Below are 14,794 nucleotides of genomic sequence, written 5' to 3' on the forward strand. Positions count from 1 at the left end.
ATAAAATAAAATAAAAAAACAAACAAAAGAAAAAACAAGGAATCAAAAAGCTTTCATCCTTGAAAGTTTTTTATACCAGAAAAAATCAGTAAATTCGCTTTGTGAAAAGACTGCTTCTGCTTTTGAACCCAAATATGTAATGATTATATGTTTTGCAGTCTTCCAAACAAAAATTTAAAAGAAATATAAAAATCTGAAATAAAACTAAAAATCATTTTTGAGAGAGAAAAAATAATCCAAAAATCCTGGTGCAAAGCTACACCAACAGTTTCTTCACAATTTCATAAAACATTAATGAAAGGGTTACATAATCCCCTGGATTAAAGATTTTAAAGAGAGCAAGGATCTCTCAGTTTTCAATACTGCTTTCTCTGTTCTTATATCCATAAACAGATCTAAATCGATTCCTCCCAAACCATCTAGCTTTCAATAGAAGAAAAATCAAACCAAGAGCAGCACAAAACATACACACACACACACACACACACACACTCTTAATGTAGCTTTAAATAAGTATTATAGATTACATTTAAGTTCCTCAAACAACAATTTACAACATATACCACGTCCAGTTCATTCTCAAGGGAGAAAATCATCAAAACAAAAGCTCCTGCTTAATAAATGATTTACTTTGTAGTTAAGCTTTATCCCAGGTGCATTTTGTTGTCAGGTGTTACCACTATTTCTTTTCTCTACCTAGAAATTATAGATCCAGTTCCCTTAAAAATTTCTTTATATGTTTTGTATTAATATAAGACCAAGAAATACTTCTACTGTCTAAAAAAGAAATACCTTTTCACTTTTCTTTTTCAAAAGGTTTCTTATTTTGTTTTTGCTCATTTTCTATACATCAAATGTTTTCAAGCCAGTCTGTTTCAGTGTTAGTTGTTTACTGTTAACATATTTGCGTATACTTAGGTTTTTTACACTGGTCAAGAAAAAAAGAAAGAAAAGTGAACAAGACGACACAAGTGAAACAAAAGTAGACCACATCTGAAAAACACCACTCAATTTCTCTGTCTCAAATTCCCATAGGTCTCCATGCCAAAGATTCTCAATATCCAAAAAAGTTCCACAGTGTCAGATGCATAATAATACTTGACAAGACAAACACAGGGGAAGACAAATCAGAAAGTGAAGAAATTTAATGGAATGTATCACCATATAAAGAAGAAAAATAAATAAACAATAAACTCAATCCCTATATATTGGAGGGGTTGCTTCTGTTGCACTGAATGGCTGAAAACAGTTTTTCAAACTTTTTTGACTATAAGAAGTTCATTTTACATTGTGACCTACTATATACATGTATGAGAAAAATTTCCCAAAATAATACTATTCTTTACCAAGTGCAAAGCTAGTCAATTCTGTTCTACATTTTATTTTCAACGCTGGTGGTAACCCATAACATTAATTTTATAAATTCGTAATAAATCATGATCCATACTTTGAAAAACATAGGCTTTAAAAAGGAAAAGGGTCTCCTCTATAGCAGAATCTTTTTTTGCAATTTGCCTCTACCCTCTCTTGGGCAGGTATTTTAAAGTTGCTACATTATTACTGTTTTCATTAAAGCAAGTAGTTCTTAAAGTATGGTCCCTGACCGACATAACCCATCACTTGAGACAAATACAAATTCTAGGGCCCCACCTCAGACCTACTGAATCAGAAACCCCCAGGTGGGGCCAAACAATCTATACTTTACCAAGCCCTCCAGGTGATTCTGATGCAAGATAATGTTTGAGAACCACCGCATTAAAGAACTCAGGTCTTTGTCCTCTATTTAACAATCCAGTACACAGTGCTTACTATGTGACAGTCACTGTTCTAAAAGCTCTACAAGTATTAACTCATTAGAAAAAAAAAAAACTATGAAAGTAGGAACTATCAGTATACCTATTATACAGATGAGGAAACTGCACAGAGAGGTTGTCCAAGCTAAGTGGTGAAACTAGAATTCAAACTTCTATTCTTTTTCATTTGTTTCCTCTTCTTTTTTTAGAATCTTAAACCCAACTTAAAGTATAAGAGAATTCAAACTTATTTTCAATTTAGCAGGGAAAGCCTATCCTCTTCGTGACTATTTTTTCTGATCAAGTCCTCAGTTCTACTCGTTTAGTTCAGCTACTCCTCCCCTTTTCCCTCTCAAATTCCCCACCCTGTCAATGAACTTATTTCCTAATATTATTGCCATCATCTTCAAACAAATTTTTCTAAAATACTGGAATACAAGTCACTTTACCTTGTTTTTAGGACCTTATCTCTGGTCCTAGATGGCTTCTTAGTATTAATTACAAAGCTTACGTTTCTTCTATTTCTGAAAACCTCTGAAGCAATTAGTGGCTCCGTTGTTAATTTCTCACAGCTACTGTCCTTGCCAGTTTCCACAAGACCAATCCTCTCTCCCCAGAAACTTTTTCGTTCCCTCACCCTATCTGCGATTCCCTTCCTAAAAGGGTTATGTCTCCCCTCTCACCCCTGCCCACCTCCGTCCCATTCTGCTCGACTCCTCTCCAACTAAGGGAGCTTCCACTGCCTGCTGGACTCTCACCCCAATCTCAAACCCAAGCTACTCCTCGAGGACTTCTTTCCTGGTCCCCCGGGGATCCTCAGACCAGACCAGACCAGCTAAGGGGGGCAGGGCGCTCAGGTTCCTCCCCCAAGCTGTTCAAGGTCTCCACCGGTCCGACCCTCCACAGACCCGCCGCTCCTCTTCTCCCTAGGAGCCCTCCTCCCTTGGACAGCCGCCCTTCTCAGGAGTGTCCCCACCCCCTTCCAAGCCTTTCCTCAGACGCCCCTACCCGAGCCAAGGCTGCTCCCTGTCACCCTGGACCCCGGCCGCCCTCGGTCTTCCCATCTCCCTCTCTCAGACCCGGGCCACTCCCAGTTTCCCCCGCCAGCGCGCTCTCTCCACACCGGCCGCGTCCGAGCTTCCCGGGTTCCCCTTTTCCCTGGCACCCAAGCTGTCCTGGGTATTCCCGAGTCACCCTGCTCTCCGACCAGGTCGCTACAGGTCACCCCCTCTCTGGGACCCCGGCCGCTTCCGTCTCCTCAGGGACCTACCCCCTCACACCCCGGCCGCCAGTCAGTGCCCCAGACCTGAGCAGCTGGACGTCCCAAGGGACCTCCCGGCCTGACCCGCGTGGGTCCGGCCCCAGCTTACCTTCCCAGCGCGAACTCCGCCACCACAAGCGGGGCCATTCTCCCACCAGCCCAGTCAGAGCGAACTCGCCGCCGCCGCCCCCGCCTCCGCCCTGGCCCCGGCCCCGACCCGGCCCGCAGCCCAGGCCCCCTTCCTCCGGCCTCCGCCTCCGAAGTGCTGAGCTGGAGTTTCCGCCCCGCGACGGCCCTCAGATCTCAGGCTCGTGTTACCGGCACTCACCTGCCGCTGCCCCCGACCAACTCCAGCGCCACTGCCTCTACCTTCGGCCGCCAGTGGCCACCAGGCGCCACCACCTCCCCCATGACAACAGGCCCACCCCATTTCATACTTCTAACCTATCCATTGGATAGTGGGGCGGCATCTCTCTGCTCTCATTGGCTTAGTTTACCCGTCCGTCATCGCGTCTTTACCGCCCCTTTTCTTGGACCTAGTATGAGCCCCCGCCCGGACCTGGAGCGTCCTGGACGAAGCTTTAGTTGTAATTGGTTGGTGGTTGGGCAGTTAGAAGTTATGATAGGCTGCTGAAAGTGTCTGTTAAGTTAACTGGCAAGGGATATGACGGCCAAGGTTGTTTCAAGCTTGTGCACAGTTTGGTTGCACAGTAGAAAGCAAAGGAGGAGCCCAGAGACTTTCACATCCGAGCTTACCGGAGAAGGGTTAACTCTTTGTTGTAGAGTTCAGTCTGTAAACTTCCATTTCTGCAGCTCCCTACAAGGAGAAACTTATCATTGCTAGCTTATTCATAGAGGTAATAGTTGCAAAACACCAACATCAGAGGTTGTGTTTAAGAAGTGTTTTTAACCCCTGGGGAGAAAAGTATCATATAGATAAAATTTTCCCCTTCTTTTCTATTTTTTTTTTTTTTTTGAGACAGAGTCTCGCTCTGTTGCCCGGGCTAGAGTGCCGTGGTGTCAGCCTAGCTCGCAGCAACCTCAAACTCCTGGGTTCAAGCAATCCTTCTGCCTCAGCCTCCCTAGTAGCTGGGACTACAGGCATGCACCACCATGCCCGGCTCATTTTTTCTATATACTTTTAGTTGTCCAGCTAATTTCTTTCTATTTTTAGTAGAGACAGGGTCTTGCTATTGTTCAGGCTGGTCTCGAACTCCTGACCTCAAGCGATCCTCCCGCCTCGGCCTCGCAGAGTGCTAGGATTACAGGCATGAGCCACCATGCCTGGCCTCCCCTTCTTTTCTTGAGGTCCCAATGCACCCAATTTCCTTGAAGTTCTTTCCAGGAAGTCACCATGCTAAAGAGCAAAGTGCAACCATTGATTTAGCAAAAATTAGTCAACTTAAGTTGCAATTATAAACAGTGTCAAAAACTGAAGTGGCATGTTGAGAGTTCTCCAGCTTGCAGACCCACTCCTGGCTGGCTCCTGCCAAGTGACCAGGAAGCCATTAGCAAGTTTGGAAGAAGCAGGCCACATTTTACCCTTGTGATGCTCTGGAAATGAGAATTCTTCCTCCCCGCCCCCACCCACCCTCACTTAGTTTTTATGTTCAGCAGTTCTTAAATAGCCCTACTAGCTGTGTGTCAGATGCTTTAAAAGCTTCTCTTCCCCCCCCCCACCTCTCCTCTTCCTAGCACTCTAAATTAGGGCCATTGAATGAATTGCCTGGTTTTTTCTCACTTGGCACAATGCACAAGAATAAATGATTGCATTTTTTATTCATTTGGGTACAAATCACAGTAGGCATTTTTGAGAAATCTGGTGTTGCTATAAAAACTCCTGTGCTCCTAGAAATATATTCATCATTAGCTTTTTCCTTTTCTTTTTTCTTTCTACTCACTTTTCATAATCCTAAATAACAAAATGTTGGCCTGATTAGTCCTTCAATTTGTAAATCCAATTTAAATGTACCTTCCTCACAACTCTACCTGTAATATACAAACCCATGGGCCATGAAATATAACACCTAGGCATTGGTTAAGACAAGGTCAAGGAGGCATTCCCCCTTACAAGCACTACTTTACGGTTGGGAACTTATGGGACCAAGAACCTAGGCTTTGGAAATTTTGTATTTTGCCCCTTACTTCTTTCTACTCTTTGTCCCATATCTCTTCTACTTAACAAACCTCCTGCTCTTTGCAGAGCAAGCTACAAGGAGTTTAAAACTACATGGTTTATTATCCAGAAAAATATTGTCTATTTTCTAGCCTATATTTTTAGTCAAATTTAAATAAACTACATATTTCTATCACCAAACTAAGCAGAAATTATTCCTCCAGTAACTATACATAACAATAAAGTGTCTTTTCCTAGTTATTTTCCGGAACTTTCCTCCCCCTCTTCTCATCCTCACCTTCCAATTTAGAAATAACCTCCCATTCAATTCAATGACTCACAAAAAGCCTGTAAAAGGAAAGTGGAAAAACCAAAATAACTTCAGAAATGTCTGAATCATTCAGTCGATGGAAAGATCAGACATTGACCATGATAAGATGGAAGCCAAGACATAAGGCAAGCCCAAGTTAATAGCCCATAACAAATGAAGTAACATGCAAATGTGAAGGTGCCCCAATGAGAAGGAAACATCAGTATGACCTATTACACAGTCTTTTAATATACCACCAGCAGCTTTCTTCTCTAGCCTTGGCAGTGTGCCGTACTACCAATTTTAGAGCAAGTTAGAAGACAATTAATGTCCTGGCAGATAGGAAACAGTAACGTCATAGGAGGGCATGACCATTATGATGGTACTTTGTGTAATAATGGCTCTTGCACAGCCATAGTGACTAGGTGCCACAGAGAACATAGAATTAGGCCAGCCTCACTAAGAGGACTTGCTATCTAAGTTTAGGAACACAATGAAATTACTACCACAAAACTAGGTGGAAAATTGTCACAAAGGTCAGCTATTCATTTTATTTCATACACTAAAAAGAAATGCATTCATAAATGCTTTAGACCATACACGCATATGCACTTCTATCACTCCTATTCTTTGTGAAAATCAGTTAAGAAAGGAAATGTAAAATAAATATGTACAACCCAGTAAGAAGAAGGAGAACCTTAACGAAGGAAGGTTTTAAGGAACATACTTTGAACTAACAGAAGGCTATTGTGTTATCAAAGATTGTGCAGTACTGGAGGGGTTATTGCTTGTACCCTACATTTTGCTTTTATGTGCACAAGGTAACCCTATAATGTAATGACTCCATCCAGCTTCTCTTTTCTTTCTTGCGTTTTGTGCCTCTCCACCATTCTCAGGGCTCCCTCTTAGAAAGCAAGAATGCTGGAGTCGGGGAGTCTGCAGCTTTGTGTCGTGTGGCTGGCTGTGGAGGTGGTGTAGATGGTATCTGTTCAGAGCCACTTGAGCAAGACCAGGATGGCAGGTATATTAAGGGCAAAAATAGCATTTATAAATCCCAATTAAGCGGAAAATGGAGGACTTAGAGTGATGTCCCAGTATCTGAGGAGTGATATGGTGTGCCTTGGGCTTTCCTATATACTAATGCTACTGTTTCTCCTGCTCTCTTTTCGTAATGTCACTTTTCAAGGGAGGAAAATTCAAGTCTCCTTTCATTTCCCTTTTAGTCCAGAGGGGCGATCCCATGAGGGAAAGACTCCATTTTTTGTTTTTGGATTTTATTCCCCCTTGGATTCCACATACAATTCCAATTCCAACAGGATTAGAGAAACAAACAACTGGTGGAGAAGAAAATTGCTCAAATAGCAGACAAGGGCCAGAGCTGCCTGCCACTAGCAGTTGGAGGCAAGCCAAAATACTTGATAAGAGGTGGTTTCCTGAGTTAGGGATCCCTGAGGGTGGAGGTTGGCAGGGATGAAGGGATTAGGGAGGGAGAGAGGGAGGGGGAGAATCAGGAGAGAAGGGGTGGGGGACAGGAGAGAAGAGAGGGGACAGAGAGAAAAAGTAAGGAAACCTGGAGTCAAGAAGCCCAATCAGAGTGCCAAGCCAGTTTAGAGCTATCCCTCACCCCCTCCACCCCCCACCCTATGTGGACTTTAAACCAGGTTGCATAATTGCACCAATAAAGTGCAGTCTCTGCCACTGGTTAAAAGGGAAAGCTTGCCGGGGCTCCAGCCTATGGGATTGTTTTTCTACTGCCACCTGGAAGTCCTCCCTGAGCTCACAGCCTGCTGCTCTGGCACAGGGGCAAAGCTGACAAGGAAGAACAGATTTCATGCACCCAGCCAAGGAGAATATCCTCACTGGATTTCATAAAGGTGACCACTGGCAAAAAGCTCTGGCTGAACAAAGGGAGACTATCTGGAAGAAGATGTTTTTCCAATCCCAACCTGGGGGGCTTTATTTATAGGAAAGCATCAAGCTGCTTTCCATGCTGGAACAAGGCACTATGGTTTTAAAGTTCAAGGCTCTGTTTTATGGATAGGAGGAAGAAACAAAAATCGATGGAAGGGGGTGTTCTCTGAGGCAGAACCATTTGATTTCTAATTCCAGGGCTCGTGTAATTTTTAAATATCACACTATGCCTTCCCATTATTAAATACATTCATTTTCATCCTCAAGAAACGTGTATGCCTCCCTCCACCCACCTTACATATTATAGGTAAGATGCCTTGAATATTTGTAAAAGGGTTGGGTTGTAGCTCTCAGCTCTACCATTGTGCTATTAATGGAGACCCTGGTTACTATCACCAGATCTATGGGTGGACCAGCCATTCTTCTACAGCAGGGAGTGGGCCTGCTTAAAGCACTTAGCCATGTAAACTTTTGTCCATCCCTGTTTTATGTGCACACAAAGAGTTTCCTGGAAACATGGCTATACTCCAAAGATTTCAGAGAGTAGAATGCCTTCTAGAAACTCCAGTGTCCCGATCACTTGGAACCTTATAAGGAAGTAGAGTTGAACTCAGGCGCTTAAACCTAATGTGTTGCAAAAATCCTGGTTCTGCATTTACTAACTCTGTGACCTATGGGAAAGTTGATTCATCTCCCTAAGCTTCGGTTTCTTCATCTACAAAATAGGATAGGTATTAGCTATCATGTGCTGCATAACAAATTACCCCAAAACTTACTAGCTTAAAACAACATTTATCATCTCATAGTTTCTGTGGGTCAGAAATCCTGGTGCATCTCAGCTGGGTCCTCCAGCTGTGAGATTCTCACAAGACCACACAGTCATCTCAAGCTCAGTTGGGAAAGTTTTGCTTCCTAACTCACTCACATGGCTCTTGGCAGGATTTACTTCCGCACAGGCTTTAGACTAAGGCCTTAGTTCCTTAGGAGCTGTTGGCCAGGGACCTCGCTCAGGGCATTGTTTTGTGGGTCTTTTCATCTCACAACATGGCATTTTATTTCATTGGAGTGAGCAAGCAAGAGGGCAAGAGAGAGTGCTAGCAAGACAGAAGGCACAGTCTTTTGTAACCCAGTCACAGAGGTGACATCTCATCACTTTTGCCACATTCTGTCAGAAGTCAGTCATTAGGTCCAGCCCACATTCCAGGGGATTATGCAAGAATATAAATACCAGCAGGAGGATCACTGGAGCCATTTTCGAAGCAACCTACTTTAGATTAAGAATAATAATAAATACCTACTTGTAGAGTTCCTTTAAAAATTAAATGAAGCTAGGCACATGTCCCAGCTACTTGGGAAGCTTGAGCCCAGGAGCTCCAGTCCAGCCTGGGCAACATAGCAAGACCTCGTCTCTAAAAAATGAAATAAAATAAATGAGAGAATATGTCCAATGCAGGACCAGCATATATTATATAATATGTTAATGGTATATATAATAACTATGATTACTATTAATGTTATCTAGTATATAAATGGCTGGTTTGCCCTCCTAGCTTCTAAAAAGAAACCTTTTATGAGGAATAATGAGATAATATACATAATTCAGGACCTGACACACAGTAAATGCTCAATAACCATTCCTTATTATTAACATTATTAATGAACGTGGGATACTTTCTCTCCAAGCTGCCAGAAGAAAATGTTATGAACTCTCATAGCTTTTCCAGGACGATCTTATTTCCATATATTTTGTTCCGTTTTTCCATGAGCACCCTATACTTGCTAGAGCACAATTCCAGATTTGGGGTTCATAAAATATGACCAACAAAGCCATGCCCCAGTCTAATTTCCTGCCTGCGCCCTATACCAAGAAGGGTATGCTCAAAACCAGTAAGACGGGCTAATTATGGCAGCACCACCTGTATGTAGAAAAGTCTGAGCCTGCTCCATCCAGGTTCCAGAGAGAGAAGAGTGTGCCTGGAAGAATAAGCAGGGCTTGGTTATGTGACCTTTGTCCCTTTCAAAATAAGTTGGTCACTGTGTAGTCTGCTGAGTCAGTCCTCAGCTGTGAATGAGAGAAAGGGATCCTACACAGGCTCTACGGATGGGATCAGGGCACCCTAGAGGAGGTTTCCATACCTGGGTTGGAAGCAGTAAGAACCAAGAGACTGACTAGAGCTGGGGGGGTGCTTGGCACTGCTCTGGCTCCTCCTTTAAAAAAAAAAAAAAAGAACCAAGAGACTGAATAAAGGAGCAATTTTGCAATTAAAAAGTTAGAAGAAGAGAGTCCAGTTTGCAACATAAAAGAAAGATTGCTAAGAAGTTGGAGTGACCCAGCAGGGCTGGGTCAAAACTGACTTCCTTATAAGGGAGGAGTGTGTTGAGAGTTGGCTTGTGGCCAGGGAAAATGAGGAACTATAAGCAAGGAAACCCCATTATTTTGGCTTTGAGTCATTTCTCAGGGCTCACCCATGATTATTACATAAGAAAGATGGGGAAAGACTAAAGTGTAAATGATCCTTAAACCAAAAACACTGTAGAAAGACCAAGATCCAAGTCCTTGCAACTTATCTCATCTTTTCAGGCAAAAGATACCCATTTAAATTAATTCTCTCTCTCTCTCTGTCTCTTTCTCTCCCACCCATGTTCACACAAGTTCTTTCCTTCTATGTTGCACACAGAAGAAAACTATCCTCACAAGGAAATGCCTTAGGATCCTTTAGGCTGGAACTGTTTCCGGATCCAGTTATTTTCTCTTGCAATCTCTACTGCAGTGCTATAGGATTGGAGTCAGTGAATATTCAAAGATAATTACAATTTACACCTCTGCCTCCAAATCAAGGTACCTGTGCAGCAGCTGTGATTTCCAGAGACCCACTGATTTTCTGAGCTGTACTAGCCCTGGCCCCTTCTCCTCCTGCATGTTCCCAGACATTATCAGATCTGTGCACAGAAAAGCTCAAAGCAGAAGTTGCTGGGAAAGTTCTGTAGGTTTAAAGGGGAGGTGTGTAGCAATATCAAGTTCCTCTTCCTGTGACTCTTGTTTTCTCTCCTTCCAATTCTGTATTTCCTCTGTGTTTGAGACAGAGGAGACTAGTATATTTCAAAATCTCTTAATAGCCAGAGAAGACCTTGGTCTGTCCCTTGGCAGGTTAGCCGATTTTAGAAGAGAAAAAGGGGTTAGGAGACGACATGCCCCCAGGAAGTTTGACTGCACAATAGGAATGATGTATTTATTTATTCAGCCCTTTCCTATACTGCAGTCAGAGCGGTGGCCATTTTATTTCGCCTTCAGGAAGTGTATTTAGTGGTAGGTTTCTTTCTTTTCCTGTTAGTTTCCTGCAAAAGGACATCATTGTCTCCCTCAGTGCAGCAGCTGATAAGAAGGATGTTACTGCTCAAGTGGAGACAGACAAACATTTCCCATCACAGCCCCAGACCATCCCAAGGGCATGGAGAATTAGGCCTGGTTGTGGAAATGGCAGAAGAACCTGATTTTCACGCCTATTTCCCTGGTGCCATCTTCCTCCCTGAAATACTCTCTGTAGTGGAATAAAATAATTATACCTTCCACTTGAGTAGAATGTCACACGTTTCCAAAATAGCATCACGTTGTACAGAAGCAGAGTGGGAGGCACCATAGTTGGCATAGCCTGGTGGTCACTTTGGAGGGTTAATATGAAGAGGCAACTCTGGGTTTATGTTTTGAGGAAATCATACAAATAGAATAGGTTTACCCTAAGTTGGATTCCATTTGCTAGCTCCTACTTATAGCATAGAGCTCATCTTCAAAGTTACTATTATGTTGAGGGAAGGCATTTCCTGATATCCCTCCTCCCCCCACCATTGGGTTGGGTGCCCCTTTTATACATACTGTGCTTCCACTTTGGATCCACACATCCCATGGGCAAACACACTTTAGTGTCTATCCATCCTGCAACATGTCAGCATTGTCACGCCAGAGACAATATCCTTCCTGCTCATAGCTGCCTACCATAGGGACTGGCCCACTGTGGTTCACTAAATGAATGAGTGAGTCAGGAATTGTCTCTAGGAGCAGCCTGGCCACTCAACACAATCATTTATTTTGGGGTGGTGCTCTGGGAGTTATAAAAAAGGCATGTGCTAATTATCATATAATGATCACTAGTGGTTATAGTAATTAGTAGGTAAAAGCACAGTGGTGGAGTATGACTAAATAAAGTTCTCCACCAGTGTGTGCGGGGCCATCCCTGCACTCTGAATTTGGAATCCCCCTGCCTGTCTCTTGGACTCCTGTGGACAGGGTCATTCCTTTGGGAAATTCTGTTCAGAGTTGCCAACATTGGGACCAGAGAGAGTTAAGCTCAGTTTCCTCTGACTCAGTACAATCTTTCTGATCTGAAAATTACATTAAATAACAAGGCAAGCTGGCCGTCTGCTGCTTTTCCTTCAGGCTCTGAGAGAGATATCCCCATCAAGGGTCTGTGTTGAGTCACCTCTCTCCTAGCAAACCAAGTCACCTCCCTCAGGGTGGGTGATGGAAGTAAAGACTCATCCTGCTAATCTCTTCCTCCTCCCACTGAGGCCAAGGTTCAAGGCCTTGGCCCCCTCCCCGGGCCCAGCTGGAGAAAAGAAAAGACACTTCCTTCCCATTTCTCTCTCCCTCACAAGCTCAGGGGCTGTGCTTTCCTCTTTCTTCTGCGGAGGGGAGAAGAGGATGAAGATAGAGGAGGAAGAATAAACCAGAGGGCACAGTACTGTATTAATACTTTGTTGGTTTGGGGAAGGTGGGTCACACAGGTAGGGGAGCATGAATTGGGATGAAGGATGACAAGACACGAAGAATCCTTGGAGATTCTTCGATGATTCTCACATCCAGGACAGCTAAGGCACAGCCCAGTTGCCAGGACACCAGGGAACCCGGAAACACAATCAGTGGGAGGTGGTGACAGTAAAGAAGCAGGCAGATCTGATACACAGGCTCCTGCAAAGAGCTGTGCCCCGTGGGAGGACCACAGACTGCTTAAGAAGGGGCAGCAAAGAGGGGGAGTGGGAGCTCAGTGTGAGCCCTTGAATGAGGAGGCCCACACTTTATTTCTAGCTCAGTCTCCAATTTATGGGGAGGACCCAAGTAAAAGATGAATGTCAGAGATGTGGCTTAATCAGCAGCCTATGGGATGGACAAATGTTTGTGAAATGCTTTGAAATCTCTGGATGAAAGGAAATGCCAGGAAAAGCTATCATTACTTTGAGTGCTGATCATAGAGCATCTTTGAGCTCTTGTATTGGAATCAGAGGCTGCAGTATTTTCATCTTAGGTGGACCAGTTCCTGGAGACCTGTTTTCTGATAACACCAATTGAGAACAGGGTCAATGGTAAGATCCCTAAGGAATACAAGCAAAAATCTCATCACTGGAATATGGAAATTTTCAACAAAGCTTCGATAAGTTTTCTGTGCAGACCAATTCTGGCCGGGCCTAACTTGCCTAGGGGGATAATGTACAGGCTGTGACCTGATAACACTTTTCCTCTCTCTCCTCTCTTTCTCTCTTTTACATGTGCATAAGGCTTCTTAGAAACTTTGACTCACCAAAGAACACTTGGAAATTCCAAAATGATCACCACAATTATGACTCTCCATCTCCAACCATTTAGCCTTTATATAAAAAAAGGACCATGATATGCTTAAACCAGATTCTTTTTTTTTTTTTTCTGTAGAGACAAAGTCTCGATATGTTGCTCAGGCTGATTTTGAACTCTCAGGCTCCCAAAGTGCTAGGATTATAGGTATGAGCCACCATACCTGGCCCTTTTGTGTTTTTGTTTTTGTGGGTTTTTTTGTTTTGTTTTGTTTTGTTTGTGGAGACAAGCAGGGTCTCCCTCTGTTGCCCAGGCCAGAGTGCAGTGGCATCATCATAGCTCACTGCAACCTCAAACTTCTAGGCTCAAGTGATCCTCCTGCCTCAGCCTCTCAAGTAGCTGGAACTACAGGCACCCACCACCACTCCTGGCTAATTTTTTAATATTTTGTAGAGACAGGGTCTCGCTGGTCTTGAACTCCTGGCTTCAAGTGATCCTTCCACTCAGCCTGCCAAAGTGCTAGGATTATAGGCATGAGCCACCAAGCCCAGCCAGATTCTTTTTCTTTCTATGAAGCAGGTACGTGACCCTGGTATTCTCCTCCTCTATTCACCCCCTTGTATTCTTTACCATAAAAACTCCCACGCAACTTCCTCCTCCAGTCTCTATTCTGCAAACCATCCAGATTGTCATTCCAAAGGAACATGTTTGTCATTGAGCTCTTAAGTAAAAATATATTCTCTTTCCTGGTCGCTCCAAAGCTAACAGGCTGGCTAGATTCAGAACAGGACTTTAATCTAACCCTGCAACAAGTGCTTACCTGTCCAGAATGACCTAAGCAGCAGTCATCCTGGGTCACAATCATCATAGGAACAGATATGATTTTTCTGCTATTGCACACAGTGGACAAAGGTTGTCTAGCTGATGCAGAATGGATCACTTGATAAAGCCAGAGCTGCCTGTAACCCAAGAAAAATCTCAAGAATGGGCATGTGACTGCCAGGCAAGCTCTGGGGGAAGAGCCAAGTCTATAGTATCACAAATGGCATGGGTAAGATAAACATGGACTCATCTCTCAAATCCCTAAAATCCCAGGGCTTCAATGTCACTTACAAATTTCCAGTAGAATTAAGCTTAGGAATGATCAAAAGGAATGCTACTTCAAACCATAGGTAATAAATCCATGCAACGCATTTCCCAGGGAGAGAAAGAATATAATCAGAATACAGAAAAGATCAGAGCAAATTTATGAATTGTAGAGTGTAGCTGTGTGGATCTTGGACTAGCCATTTTTCAACCCTGGTCCTCTGTGAGAATCCCAGGTCTGTCTCCTAATTCTAGGATTCCAATTCAATAGGTTGGCTTAGGTTCCAGGGATCTGTATTATATTTTGCAATGCTCATCTGAGTGATTCTGATTCATAACCAGGTTTGATAACCAATGTTATCCACTACTGGATAACATTTCCTCCAAGGTAAGAGACGGTTGGGGGGACCATAGGTCTGACTCAGCCTGTGGTCCTAACTGTCAAAGTGTTTGGTTGGCAAATGACAACTCAGGGACAGATATAGGTGTTTGCAACATGGGAACAAACTCCAGAGCAGCCATTAGCCTCTGAATCCACAGATCAAATCAAGCAGTATAATAATCCTCTGGTCCCAGGCTCATTTAGACCCTTCTCCAAGATCTGTAAGTCTTTCCCACCTTAGGGATGAATCAGCTGGGGCTTTTAGAACAAGGTACTACTTTTGGAAGGAAATATTTAGATTTACTTATCAGGATAAGATGCAGACTTCTTTATACATTTCTCTCATGGCTCTTTTTGCACAGTGTTTAACATAAT

The 14,794-nt window shown here is 43.3% G+C and overlaps 1 long non-coding RNA gene across 1 annotated transcript in view; it reads right to left on the reverse strand.

Moving 5' to 3' along the window:
- The window catches only part of LOC105819879, a 58,528-nt gene extending 55,057 nt beyond the window's left edge, over positions 1–3,471 (reverse strand). The window contains exon 1 of the long non-coding RNA XR_001137984.1: positions 3,383–3,471. This is a non-coding gene — a long non-coding RNA (uncharacterized LOC105819879). The remainder of the gene's footprint in view (positions 1–3,382) is intronic.
- Between the last annotated feature and the right edge of the window lie 11,323 nt (positions 3,472–14,794).

The sequence above is a fragment of the Propithecus coquereli genome, unplaced genomic scaffold, assembly GCF_000956105.1.
Source record: "Propithecus coquereli isolate 6110/MARCELLA unplaced genomic scaffold, Pcoq_1.0 Scaffold5, whole genome shotgun sequence".
Taxonomy (NCBI): Eukaryota; Metazoa; Chordata; class Mammalia; order Primates; family Indriidae; genus Propithecus; species Propithecus coquereli.